At 38.6% G+C, this 10,519-nt stretch overlaps 1 protein-coding gene across 1 annotated transcript in view; it reads left to right on the top strand.

Annotated features, from left to right (window-relative positions):
* The first annotated feature begins 6,311 nt into the window (after positions 1 to 6,311).
* Positions 6,312 to 10,519, top strand: part of LOC129718193 (monocarboxylate transporter 12) — a 44,571-nt gene continuing 40,363 nt past the window's right edge. The window contains exons 1-4 of the mRNA XM_055668693.1: positions 6,312 to 6,526; positions 6,616 to 6,803; positions 6,925 to 7,122; positions 7,326 to 7,578. The gene's annotated coding sequence lies outside the window, so the exon portion shown is untranslated. The remainder of the gene's footprint in view (positions 6,527 to 6,615; positions 6,804 to 6,924; positions 7,123 to 7,325; positions 7,579 to 10,519) is intronic.

The raw sequence follows: 10,519 nt of genomic DNA, 5'->3' as shown, positions 1-10,519 counted from the left end.
TTCGAGAATGAAAATTTACGATCAAGCACTGCATTTGAGGTCAGTTAATTTATATTTACACTTTTCGTTTGCAAATTTTGCACGTTCAAAGAAGATTAACATTTCACCTCTTTTCTACTCCCTGCGGGCTTTCTCTCTCTCTCTCTCTCTCGTGTATTTTAGGTGGTAACAAACCACGCCCCTAGTTCTATTTTTAGAATCTGGCACCATCTGTGTGGCTGCGTAATTAGTCAAATCAGGGAAACTCTTCAAAATGTTTCTAGGACCTTATTATTATGTGTTTGCGTAAAACTGAAACGACAATAGAGACAATTGGATAATTATTTGCTACAGGCACTGCTGTTCAAGTAAACAAATTTGTTTCGTGCTTAGCTAGGTGCTCGAAAGGGGCGCCACTGTGCCGAAAAAGCAGCAGCAGCGCCGTTAATTTGTCATCGCACTTGAGTCTTTTTGCGGCGATACGACAACGACGACCGTAAACAGGAGAAGCTCAAATTACTTGGTTTCAAGTGGTTTCATGAGCTCTCTTGTCCACCACCTCACACAAAGGAGTAGATCGCATTTATTGGTGCAACGCAGTCTTTACTCTCTTTGGTGGTCGTTTTGGCAAGTTCGAGGATCGATGTTGTGTGTCACAGGCACAGCAGTGGTTGATTTATTTATTGTCTTGTTTTTGGGTTGCTTCTTGAATGTATCCTTGAAGTGGGTGCAAGCAGGTTTCATAAGTTATACTTTGAATTGTGATGGATGTGATGTGTTTTTTTTATAACTTGAACGTTTCTCGGGGAATTTTAAATTATAAATAGGAGTATATTTAACTAACAAAATCGGTAAGATTTACCTACTAACAGAGCTTTGCTTTGGAACAAATATTTTGTACCTTCGATAATCTCAGTTGGCCAAAGCAATATCCTAGCGGTTCGATATTATGAAATATTTGAACAGGCGCAGAAAAAAATATCTCATATAAAAATCACTTTTTTGTTTGTCTCCACCAAACCGTGTTTCTTTACTGGTTGGTTTGAGAGAAAACTGTGCGAAAGCTGTTTAGCAGGATGAAATATTGCATTCAAGTAGCATGCAAATGTCATGCTTGCATGCAGTAAGAGATGAAATTCAAGACTTTTACACAACAGATTTATTAGGAAAAAACGTGCTGGATCAAAACCTGTACATAGAGATGGTCGGGTTTCGGGTTTTCAAACCCGAGCCCGACCCGTACCCGACGGGTTCGGGTTTGAAAATTTTTGAAAGTGTCGGGTACGGGTCGGGTTCGCGTTTTGTGAAAAAAATATTTTCGCGTTCGGGTCGGGTTCGGGTTTGAAAATGTCGGGCTCAAGTCGGGTTTGGGTATGAAAACCCGAAACCCGACTATAAAATCTTTGAAATCTCAGGTTCGGATTTCAAAGAAATAAAATTTTCGGGTTCGGGTTTGAACGAAAAAAAAGTTTTGGGCTCGGGTTTCGACCGAAAAAAAAAATCGGGTTCGGGTGGGGTACGGGTTTGAAAAACATCAAACCCGACCGTCTCTACCTGTACAGTATCGAAATCAGTTCACCTTGATGGTTTTCTTCAGTTTTATGCATTATAAAAAATGGAAATCCATATGATAATTACATGTATATGTCTATTAAACTGTTGCCCTTATGTTAAAGTGAACTATGCGCCAGTAGGCCATGAAATAAGAATATTAAAAAGGAAAAATCAATCGTGTATCGGTTTCAGTTGTCATTTCTTCGCATCGTTAGAGAATTTACTAAGGAAACGTTCATCTGATAAAAACGTTTTCAAAGTGGGATATGAGTGTTTTACTCTGTGAATCTCTGTGAAATCGATTGAAAAGTCTTTATCATTTTCGAGCTGTGTATCGTCTGGTATATAATGTAAATTAAATTTATTCATCAGAAACTGTGCCGTACGGATTTGGTCCTTGTTGACTTGAATCGAAATCCATACAGCGTGTGTAACATGCATATATTGTTGAATTTTCACAAACATTTTCAGCATATTATGGAAGAAAACATAAATAAATATACGGCGACCGATTTAGACCGATTTAGAAGCCGTACTGGGAAGCCTCGAAAGGTTCCGGCGTTTCGGTGACCACGATAAGGGATACCGTAACGAATCGCTACGAATCTCAATCAAAGGGAACTCCACCAACTTTCTTTGCTGGAGAGAAAGAAAGGATCGTGAAGTGGCTGCTATGCATAGCCGTGGCAGGTTTTCCGGTGGGCGAAAAGCAGAACGTAATTTGGAAGTTACTTTGCTCTATTACGCGTTCCGCGGTGACTGGTCGGATTCTTTGAAATATGATCGTATCTTATGTGAATACATTGGTTGTATAGCTAATCCTCTACGTTAGCAAATTGGCAGAGATGCTTAAGAAAGAAGATGCGTTTAAGAATAATGTTCCAACTCGCGGATGGGTGAAGCGTTTTATGAAACGGCACCCCGAGTTCGCGAAGAGGACGACCAACAATATGTCGAAGAAGATAGCCATTACCGAAGCAGATGTGCGAGAAAGGTTTGCTGAGATCCTCGCGTATGCGACCGCAAACGACGTTGAAAATATCTTGGTGGATCGTTCAAGGATCTTCAACAGCTTTTTTTGGTCCCGCGCAAACAAAAAGTCTTTGCAGCAAAAGAATCAAAGAACGTCCAGGCTCTGTCCTCCAACAGTTACAAGGAAAACTATACGGTTCTGATTTCGGTTTCAGCTGCTGGTAAGCTAGCACCACCGTTGATATTGTTCCCGTACAAATCAAGACTACCAGCCCACATTGCGAGCAGCGTACCGGTCAGTTGGGCGATCCGAAACAGGTTGAATGAACTCGGAACGTTTTTTTTTTAAGTATATCTCGAATATATCCGTGGGCAGTGAACCAAAAGGTGCAATTCCTTTTATTTCTGTTTGAGGACTCTTCCTCTTCCGCTTTTGAGACGGATGAGTTCTGCAAGAGGAAGGGTCGTTAGTGTCGCTTTTCCCGAATGCCAATCACGTCATGCAACCACTTTTTTTTTTTTATTCTCGCTTATTTTCCGTCGGTCTAGTTCCGCCACTGTTGTGGCCAATCACCGACGCCCAGGGAGGCAACTCCACACCCAGGACCCTAACTCACGACCCGTTTATTAACGGACCGGCGCCAACGGCTTTACTTCCTCATGCGATGGAAGGCGTGATCCCAGAGATTTTTCGCCTCAGAAAATCTCCCGGTGTCGGCTAGGATTGCATCTAGACCAGTTGGGTTGGTTGTGAGTGGATCACGCCACCTCACAACCATCGACACCTATGTCGGCGGTGGGATTCGAACCCAGGCGTCGAGCGTGGTTGGCGGAGACGTTACCAACCACACTAGGCCCCCGCTCTTGATGCAACCACTTGATGTATCATTCTTCACTCCTTAGAAAAACGTTAGGCAAGAAGTGGTTTAGCAGTGGAGGTTCGAAAACTATCGATACGCTCCATTATTGGAGAAAGCAATAGATAGCTTGGAAAACAAAGACACAACGCTGATCAACGGATTCAGAAAATGTGGGTTATACCCTTTCCATGCTGATGCCAATGACCCCTGGGAAAATCATCGACATCACACAATCATCGACACACACATAGCTGGTCTTCAGCAAAAATCGGATCAGAAGATTTATCAGACACCAACGATGCTCCAATTACAGAGAATACAGGTTTTCTTGAATCAGTAAATTCCAGATTTGAAGAAAACTTTTTCGAACAAACCGAAATAACCTCGTCTGGTCTGGAGATGCATGTCTATTCTACCTCTGGAGGAATGAAATGGACGAAGGTGAAGGGCCACCCGAATTCATGGTTATTGATGCGCCTTTTCTTACGATTAGGAGAAACAATGTTTCTAATGTCGAGCATCTTGAACTGAACAACGCTGAGGAAGGTTAGATTTTGTTAAAGTCAAATAAATGTTTGAACATTATTTTCATTTCTATTTTTTCAACAGAGACGTACTCCAGCATGGATACTTCAAACGACGGAGAAATTCTCATCCAAGATCCAAATCACGATCAAAACCAACATGCTGCCCAAGAACGGGACGATAATCAAAACCTAAGTACAAATCAAAACGGTAAATCTCAGGATGATATGCTCTTGATAACAAGAATTGATCTGAACAAGATAGGATAACGAATCCTGAAACGAAGTTATTCTGAACCAAATTTACCAAAAATTTCGTCTCTATCAAACCATGTTGTTACTAACAATGGTTGTTATTGATCTGTTCTTATTTTGTTGGAAAGCTGATACATTAATAACATAGTTTGATGTGGGTTTGATACTAGCAGAATATTTTTTGTTATTTTAACACCTAACGGGATCCAATTGAAAACATAACCTGAAAGGCTTTTCGCATAACAAACATGCAGCTTTTGTTATTTTTTTGTTTCGTCTTTCTGAAAGAGGAATCATTCAATGGGCCCTCATATTTATTCATAAATTTAAAGTTCGATAGATAAATATAACATGTTCATTTTTGTATTTCTATATCTGCACGAATTTTGATTTTATCTATATCGCAGTGTGTGGATTTCGATTCAAAAGTGTACGAATTCCGATTCTAAACATGTTCAATTCAAACATGTTTTTTTCAAGTTTCAGAGTCATTCAAATCACTTTGCTAGAAGGTGGTGTTCATTACACGACCGCCTGTTCAACGTGAGACCAGGATTCGTGAAAATGATTAGTTTGTTCAAGATAAATAGCTTTGATAATCTCAGTGACAAGTACATCTTTTTTGATATAGAAACTGACATGATATTATCAAATATTTGAAGGCAACCTCACACGGTTTCAAATATTTTATCGACAAAAAACTTTCATCAACCTTTAGCTAGTTGAACATCTCGTAGTTGGAATATATTTCTCTAACAAAGGTGCTTATTACGGGAGTCACTTCACGGTGAAATCAGAGTGAAGTGAACAAAAACCTATTACGGGACTCACGTAAGTGAGAAAAACGTCGCAAAGTGACATCTGCCGCGGAATCCGGGTTATTATGAGTGTCATATGTCAGTGAAGTGAGAACGGAAAAAGCGACGATTCGCGTGGAATTATTTCACGACCATTTTGAACGGTGAAATGATTCCACGAAGATGCCATAAGTCTTAAAGTTGATTGATTTGTGATCTAATGGAAAATATTGGATTTATTCTTCAGTAACGAAACGAATCAGAATTTGATGCGTGCTTTAAAGCGGTCAAATTTTCATTTTTTTGCCCGATGAAAAAAATGCAAACTAGTTCAGGAAATTTTCGATACCGAAAAAAACCAAATGTTTTAGAAATGCAGAACACGTCAAGAACTGGTGTTATCTAAAAAAACGGAAAAAACGACTTTCTGGTGCTTATTACGGGAGTCACTTCACGGTGAAATATATTTCACTCTCACGCTCACTTCACTTTTTTAGACCTATTCCCGATTCCACCTCAAGTGAGGTGACAAAAATCACCTCCGTAGAGTGAGATTGACAGTGAAGTGAAATTGAGAATAGGACAAGTGAAATGAGATTGTTTCCCAGCTCAAAAATGTCCAAGTCCCAGAAAGTTGTTTTTTCCCGGGTTTTTTAGATAACACCAGATGCATTTCTAAGACATTCGGCATCAAAAAAAATGTTTTTTTCGGTATCGCTAATTTCCTGAACTAGTTTGCATTTTTTTTATCGGGCAAAAAAATAAAAAATTTACCGCTTTAAGGCACGGGTCAAATTTTGATTCGCTTCGTTATTAAAGAATAAATCCAATATTTACCATTAGATCACAAATCAATCAATTTTAAGACTTATGGCATCTTCGTGGAATCATTTCACCGTTCAAAATGGTCGTGAAATAATTCCACGCGGAACGTCGCTTTTTCCGTTCTCACTTCACTGATATGACACTCATAATAACCCAGATTAGGGATGGGAAACCTATCGATAATTATCGATAATATCGATAGTTGCCCGCTATCGATAGAATCGTTTAGCTTTTAGCGTTACCGATAGTTATCGATAATCATCTCGCATGCACCCTACGCACCCATCCGCAGCAATGCCAAAACAGCTAAGCAAATTAACCTTACCAGCGCTGAAAACGATTCTGATGCCTGTTCGCACTTACACGTAATCCCCTTCAAAACTGCACGAATATTTCAATTTTACTTTATCTCACGCAAAACCCAAACAAATATCAACAACGATGACAGGACAATTCGGGACTACGAGCTGCTGATATTTGTTTGGTTTTTCGCATAAGAGAGTAAAGGAAAGAAATATTTTTCCTTTTGTCAACACGCATACTCTGACAATCTATACAAGAGTTTACGGGAGTGTGAGCAGCCTCTAAAATCTTTTTGAACTTAGTCGCGAATTGTTTGAAAATTGAGAAATATTCATGTTTGCTCACTTTAACTCGTGATTTCGCGGTGATTCTAATCTTCTTAAAGCTGGCAGCAGTACGATAAAGTTGTTGTATGTAACGAAAGCAACTTTTTCCTTTGAAAAATGACGCAGAATACGTAAGTTTTATAATTAAATGTTTTATTAAATTGAATGAGTATTATAGTAAATACCACAACGTTATGATGGTAAATATTTTTTTTCGCAGAGCCCAAAAAAGAACGAAGAGGTCATTTGTATGGGGCTTCTTTGAAAAAATTAACAAAGGTAATAGTAATGTAAAGTTGCTGGATGTAAAACAGAGCTCTCATGTAGTGGAAACACTACGGTTGAATTACGTGAAGCACAATCTGGAAATCGAATGTCATCTGATTCAAGTCTTTACGATGATGAGGGGTAAGTAATCGTTACTTGTAGTATTTTTATCACTTGTTTTTATTTCAGTTCATAAGAGCTTATAGATCTCATGTTTGGTAGAAGTCTTAAGAGTGAAATTATCAACTCCATTCATTTTCAGAGACAATGCGGAAAGGAATGCATCACCAAAAACAAACATCGATGAGAAAATACATCAAGCAAAGCGGCATTTCGTACAATCCAGCTTCTCAAAAAAAAAAAAAGGAATTGGACAAAGCATTAGTTCGCTTTATAGTGAAAGATATACAACGTATCAGAAAACTGTACAACATATAGGCGAGATCTTAAAACCTATCAAGTAAGTTTTTTTTGATTCGCTTAGTTTCACATTATTTGTTGGAAGTAAATCAGGAACAATTTTCTTGTTTCTACTTCCAATGATAAAATATATGTGTTAAATACCACACACATTTATTTTTGCGGAAAACCAGAAAAATTTCGCTGAATTTTGCCAAGCTGTAAGACCAGCAATGCAGCCAGCCTGTATTCTGTTTATTGCAGATTTATTGCCATAACATACGATGGCTGGACTAGCCGTAAAACACAAGGATACTTGGTGGTAACTGGACATTTTATTTTCGAGGAAAAGCTTTCAACTGAGACATTAGGTGTGATACCAATACCGTCGCGTTCGACGAGTAAAAATTTGAAGGAATTGATTTCCTCAGTGCTCAAGCGGTTTCCGAGTGTAAGCGTCGTATGCGCCGTAACAGACAGCGGCAGTAACATGATTTCCGCATGTGATTTAATGAAGGTAAAAAATTTTTTTGACAAAAATACAATTCTGAGTTACTTGATGTTAAGGGCGAATCGTTGTCTTGCTTTCCTATCTAGTTTCGCCCCAATAACGAAGTAATCCGGAATTGTTTAGTTCATGTTTTGAGAAAATTCGAAGTAAAAATATTTCGTCAGAGCTGGGAACGTGCCGTCACTCATACTAGCACTGAAGTATTATTTAACAATATTAGCATTACACACTAGTATACTATTTTATTCTGAGTTCTAATTTTCACCTCGGTATTAGTAATGAATTTTTATTTTGAATTGCAATTTAGTTTAATTGGTGTTATATTGATTTTATTTATTAGTATTAGTATTTTTGTTTTTATTAGCGGCGAGCTCCGAGATAGATACTCTTCAGAATCGCTCTCAACCCGGACCGTAACAGATATTTTTGAATGTAATATATTCAGATGTTGAAATCACAGTTGGTTGGTATTTTGTAATTTCACAATGTAAGGCTACGGCCACAGTGAGGTTTGACAAATCACGTAATGCCGCGTTACCAACCTCCGTACATTTGAGCAAACTCAGTATGCCCCAGTAAACGCGATCATCCCTGTCACGTTTACTGTGGTATGCTTGGTTACTGTAGTATACTTAGGTTACCCCGAGGACGAGACCATTTCTGAAATATCTCTCGAATCTGACTTGCTTTAAGTTTTTCCGACACAAGTTCACTGGAGAGAAAGAGATTCCGATAGTGCCCACTTCCGCGGGAAAACGCGGTATTCAGAATGGGTCCAGCATAAATGAATTTACCACATGGACCTCCAATGAACTTTTTCAAATAATCTTGAAGTTGGACACGTCGCAACCAAGGTTTTGAAAACCAAAGATAAGTATCCGCTTTCCCGGAAAATTATTCACCAGCCAAGTTTCACTCGCGTTTTCTAACACAACATTTTGCTCGCCTTGTCTTCTGTAATAGAGGCTTCATGTAGTAAATAAAAAGTAGAGTCACTATTTCAATAACAACTATTGTTATTGAAATAGTGACTCTACTTTTTATTGACTACATGAACAATTCCAGATGAGACACATGCCTTGTGCCGCCCACAAAATTCAGAGAATTGTAATGGTTGGAATATCGAAAACAGAACGATCCTTTTCTTCAAAAGAAACTGAGGATTTTGTTGAAAATTTTTTCTGCGATGATAACGATAATGTTCAAAACTGCGATGTCTCCGTTTATAATGTTATTGTCAAATGCAAGCGAATCGCAACATTTTTCCATCATAGCTCTTCAGCAAACCGAAGCCTTGAGCAAGAATTGCATAACGCCAAGCGTCAGCTAGCCAAAATAAGTCAGCCGAACAACACACGTTGGAATTCCGTATACTATATGCTTGAGAGCATATGGAAAATCGGAGAAGCACTATTTGCCGTTCTATCGAAATGTGGCAAGTGGAAGTTGGACCTTACACCTGCCGAAAAACACCTTATACCACAAATTCTAGCCATATTAAAACCATTCGTCAAGGCCACCACCAAGTTAAGCGGTGATTCTTATCCTACTGTAAACCTTTCTATACTCACAACCAAACAAATTCTTACGGAACTGAACAGTTTACTAAGTTTGTCAGGGGCCATCCACATACCACGTGGACAGATTTTTAACGATTTTGTTACGTACAGACTAAGTGTTATTTTAATGTTTTACTTGTTCATAGCAGAGTACACTTTTTTGAATAACATTACGTTCACAAAACAAGATCGCTCGATCCACTCAACAGCACAGGCAATCGTTCATTTAAATAAATACCTGGAAGATCCCATAACAAATGAAACCACCGATGTGCTCTCCTTTTGGACCAATTATACAGCTTGCGAAGCACTAAGTGCAATTGCTCTACGTTTCATGATAATACCCGCATCGTCCGTTCCCTCCGAGAGGGTAAATTCGACCGCAGGTAACACAATAACTGATAAAAGAGCGAGATTAACTCCAACTCTTGCAGAACAGCTAGTTTTTCTTAATGCAAACTTCAAATTTTTGCAAATGTAGTGCACTGTAATAAGAAATTTTATAAATTACACACTCACACTGACACATACATACACACGCATACATACATACACGCCTACACACTGCACTTCTGACACACACCGACATTTCTGACACACACACCGACACTTCTGACACACACACCGATACTTCTGACACACACACCGACACTTCTGACACACACACACACCGACACTTCTGACACACTCACACACACCGACACACACACGAGAAATTGAATACATAATATGTAATGAAATATGTAATGTAATTTAGTACATTATATGTAGTTAGAGGGAGAGTTGTTTTATAACTGTTTTAATGAATAGATTACTATGATATTTGAACACAGTGATTTCTTAGATATAATCTTACCTATGTCTTATACTTATGAGTAAAAAAGTTGTACTTGTACGTTGTACGTGTACGTTGAGACGAATCCCAAACTACGAAATATACTTGTTAAACTGTTATTCAAAGTATTCTCTTAATATTTGATTACATTATCTTCTCAATACTTTAGGTTTACGCTTTAAACTCCAGTTTTATACAAGACAGTGACAAATCCATTCACCAAGTTGAAAAAAGCTATTAAAACACAAATCGCAATGAAACAAAGGGAACGTTCTGCGTATCGGATCACTGTTGAGAATTTTTTATCCAATAAACTTTGAAATCGTCTCCTCTTGCTTTGGAAGTCATCATTGTTGCCATAATCTTTGTTTATCCAGTTGAAATTATTTGCGATGCCACTAAAAGCATTGTCCTGTTGCTGTGGTCCACCGCCGCTTTCTATTTGTTGGATGATCTGTTGTTGTGCCTCGGCGACTCTAATCCTAATGCATTCCGCCCAAATTGTTTTCCTCCGCCATGGTCATTTCACGTTCTACAACATTCTGCTTGTAAA

Source organism: Wyeomyia smithii, chromosome 1 (genome assembly GCF_029784165.1).
Source record: "Wyeomyia smithii strain HCP4-BCI-WySm-NY-G18 chromosome 1, ASM2978416v1, whole genome shotgun sequence".
Lineage (NCBI taxonomy): Eukaryota > Metazoa > Arthropoda > Insecta > Diptera > Culicidae > Wyeomyia > Wyeomyia smithii.
Note: the sequence above shows the minus strand (reverse complement) of the source record. Positions and strands in the feature narration are given on the sequence as shown.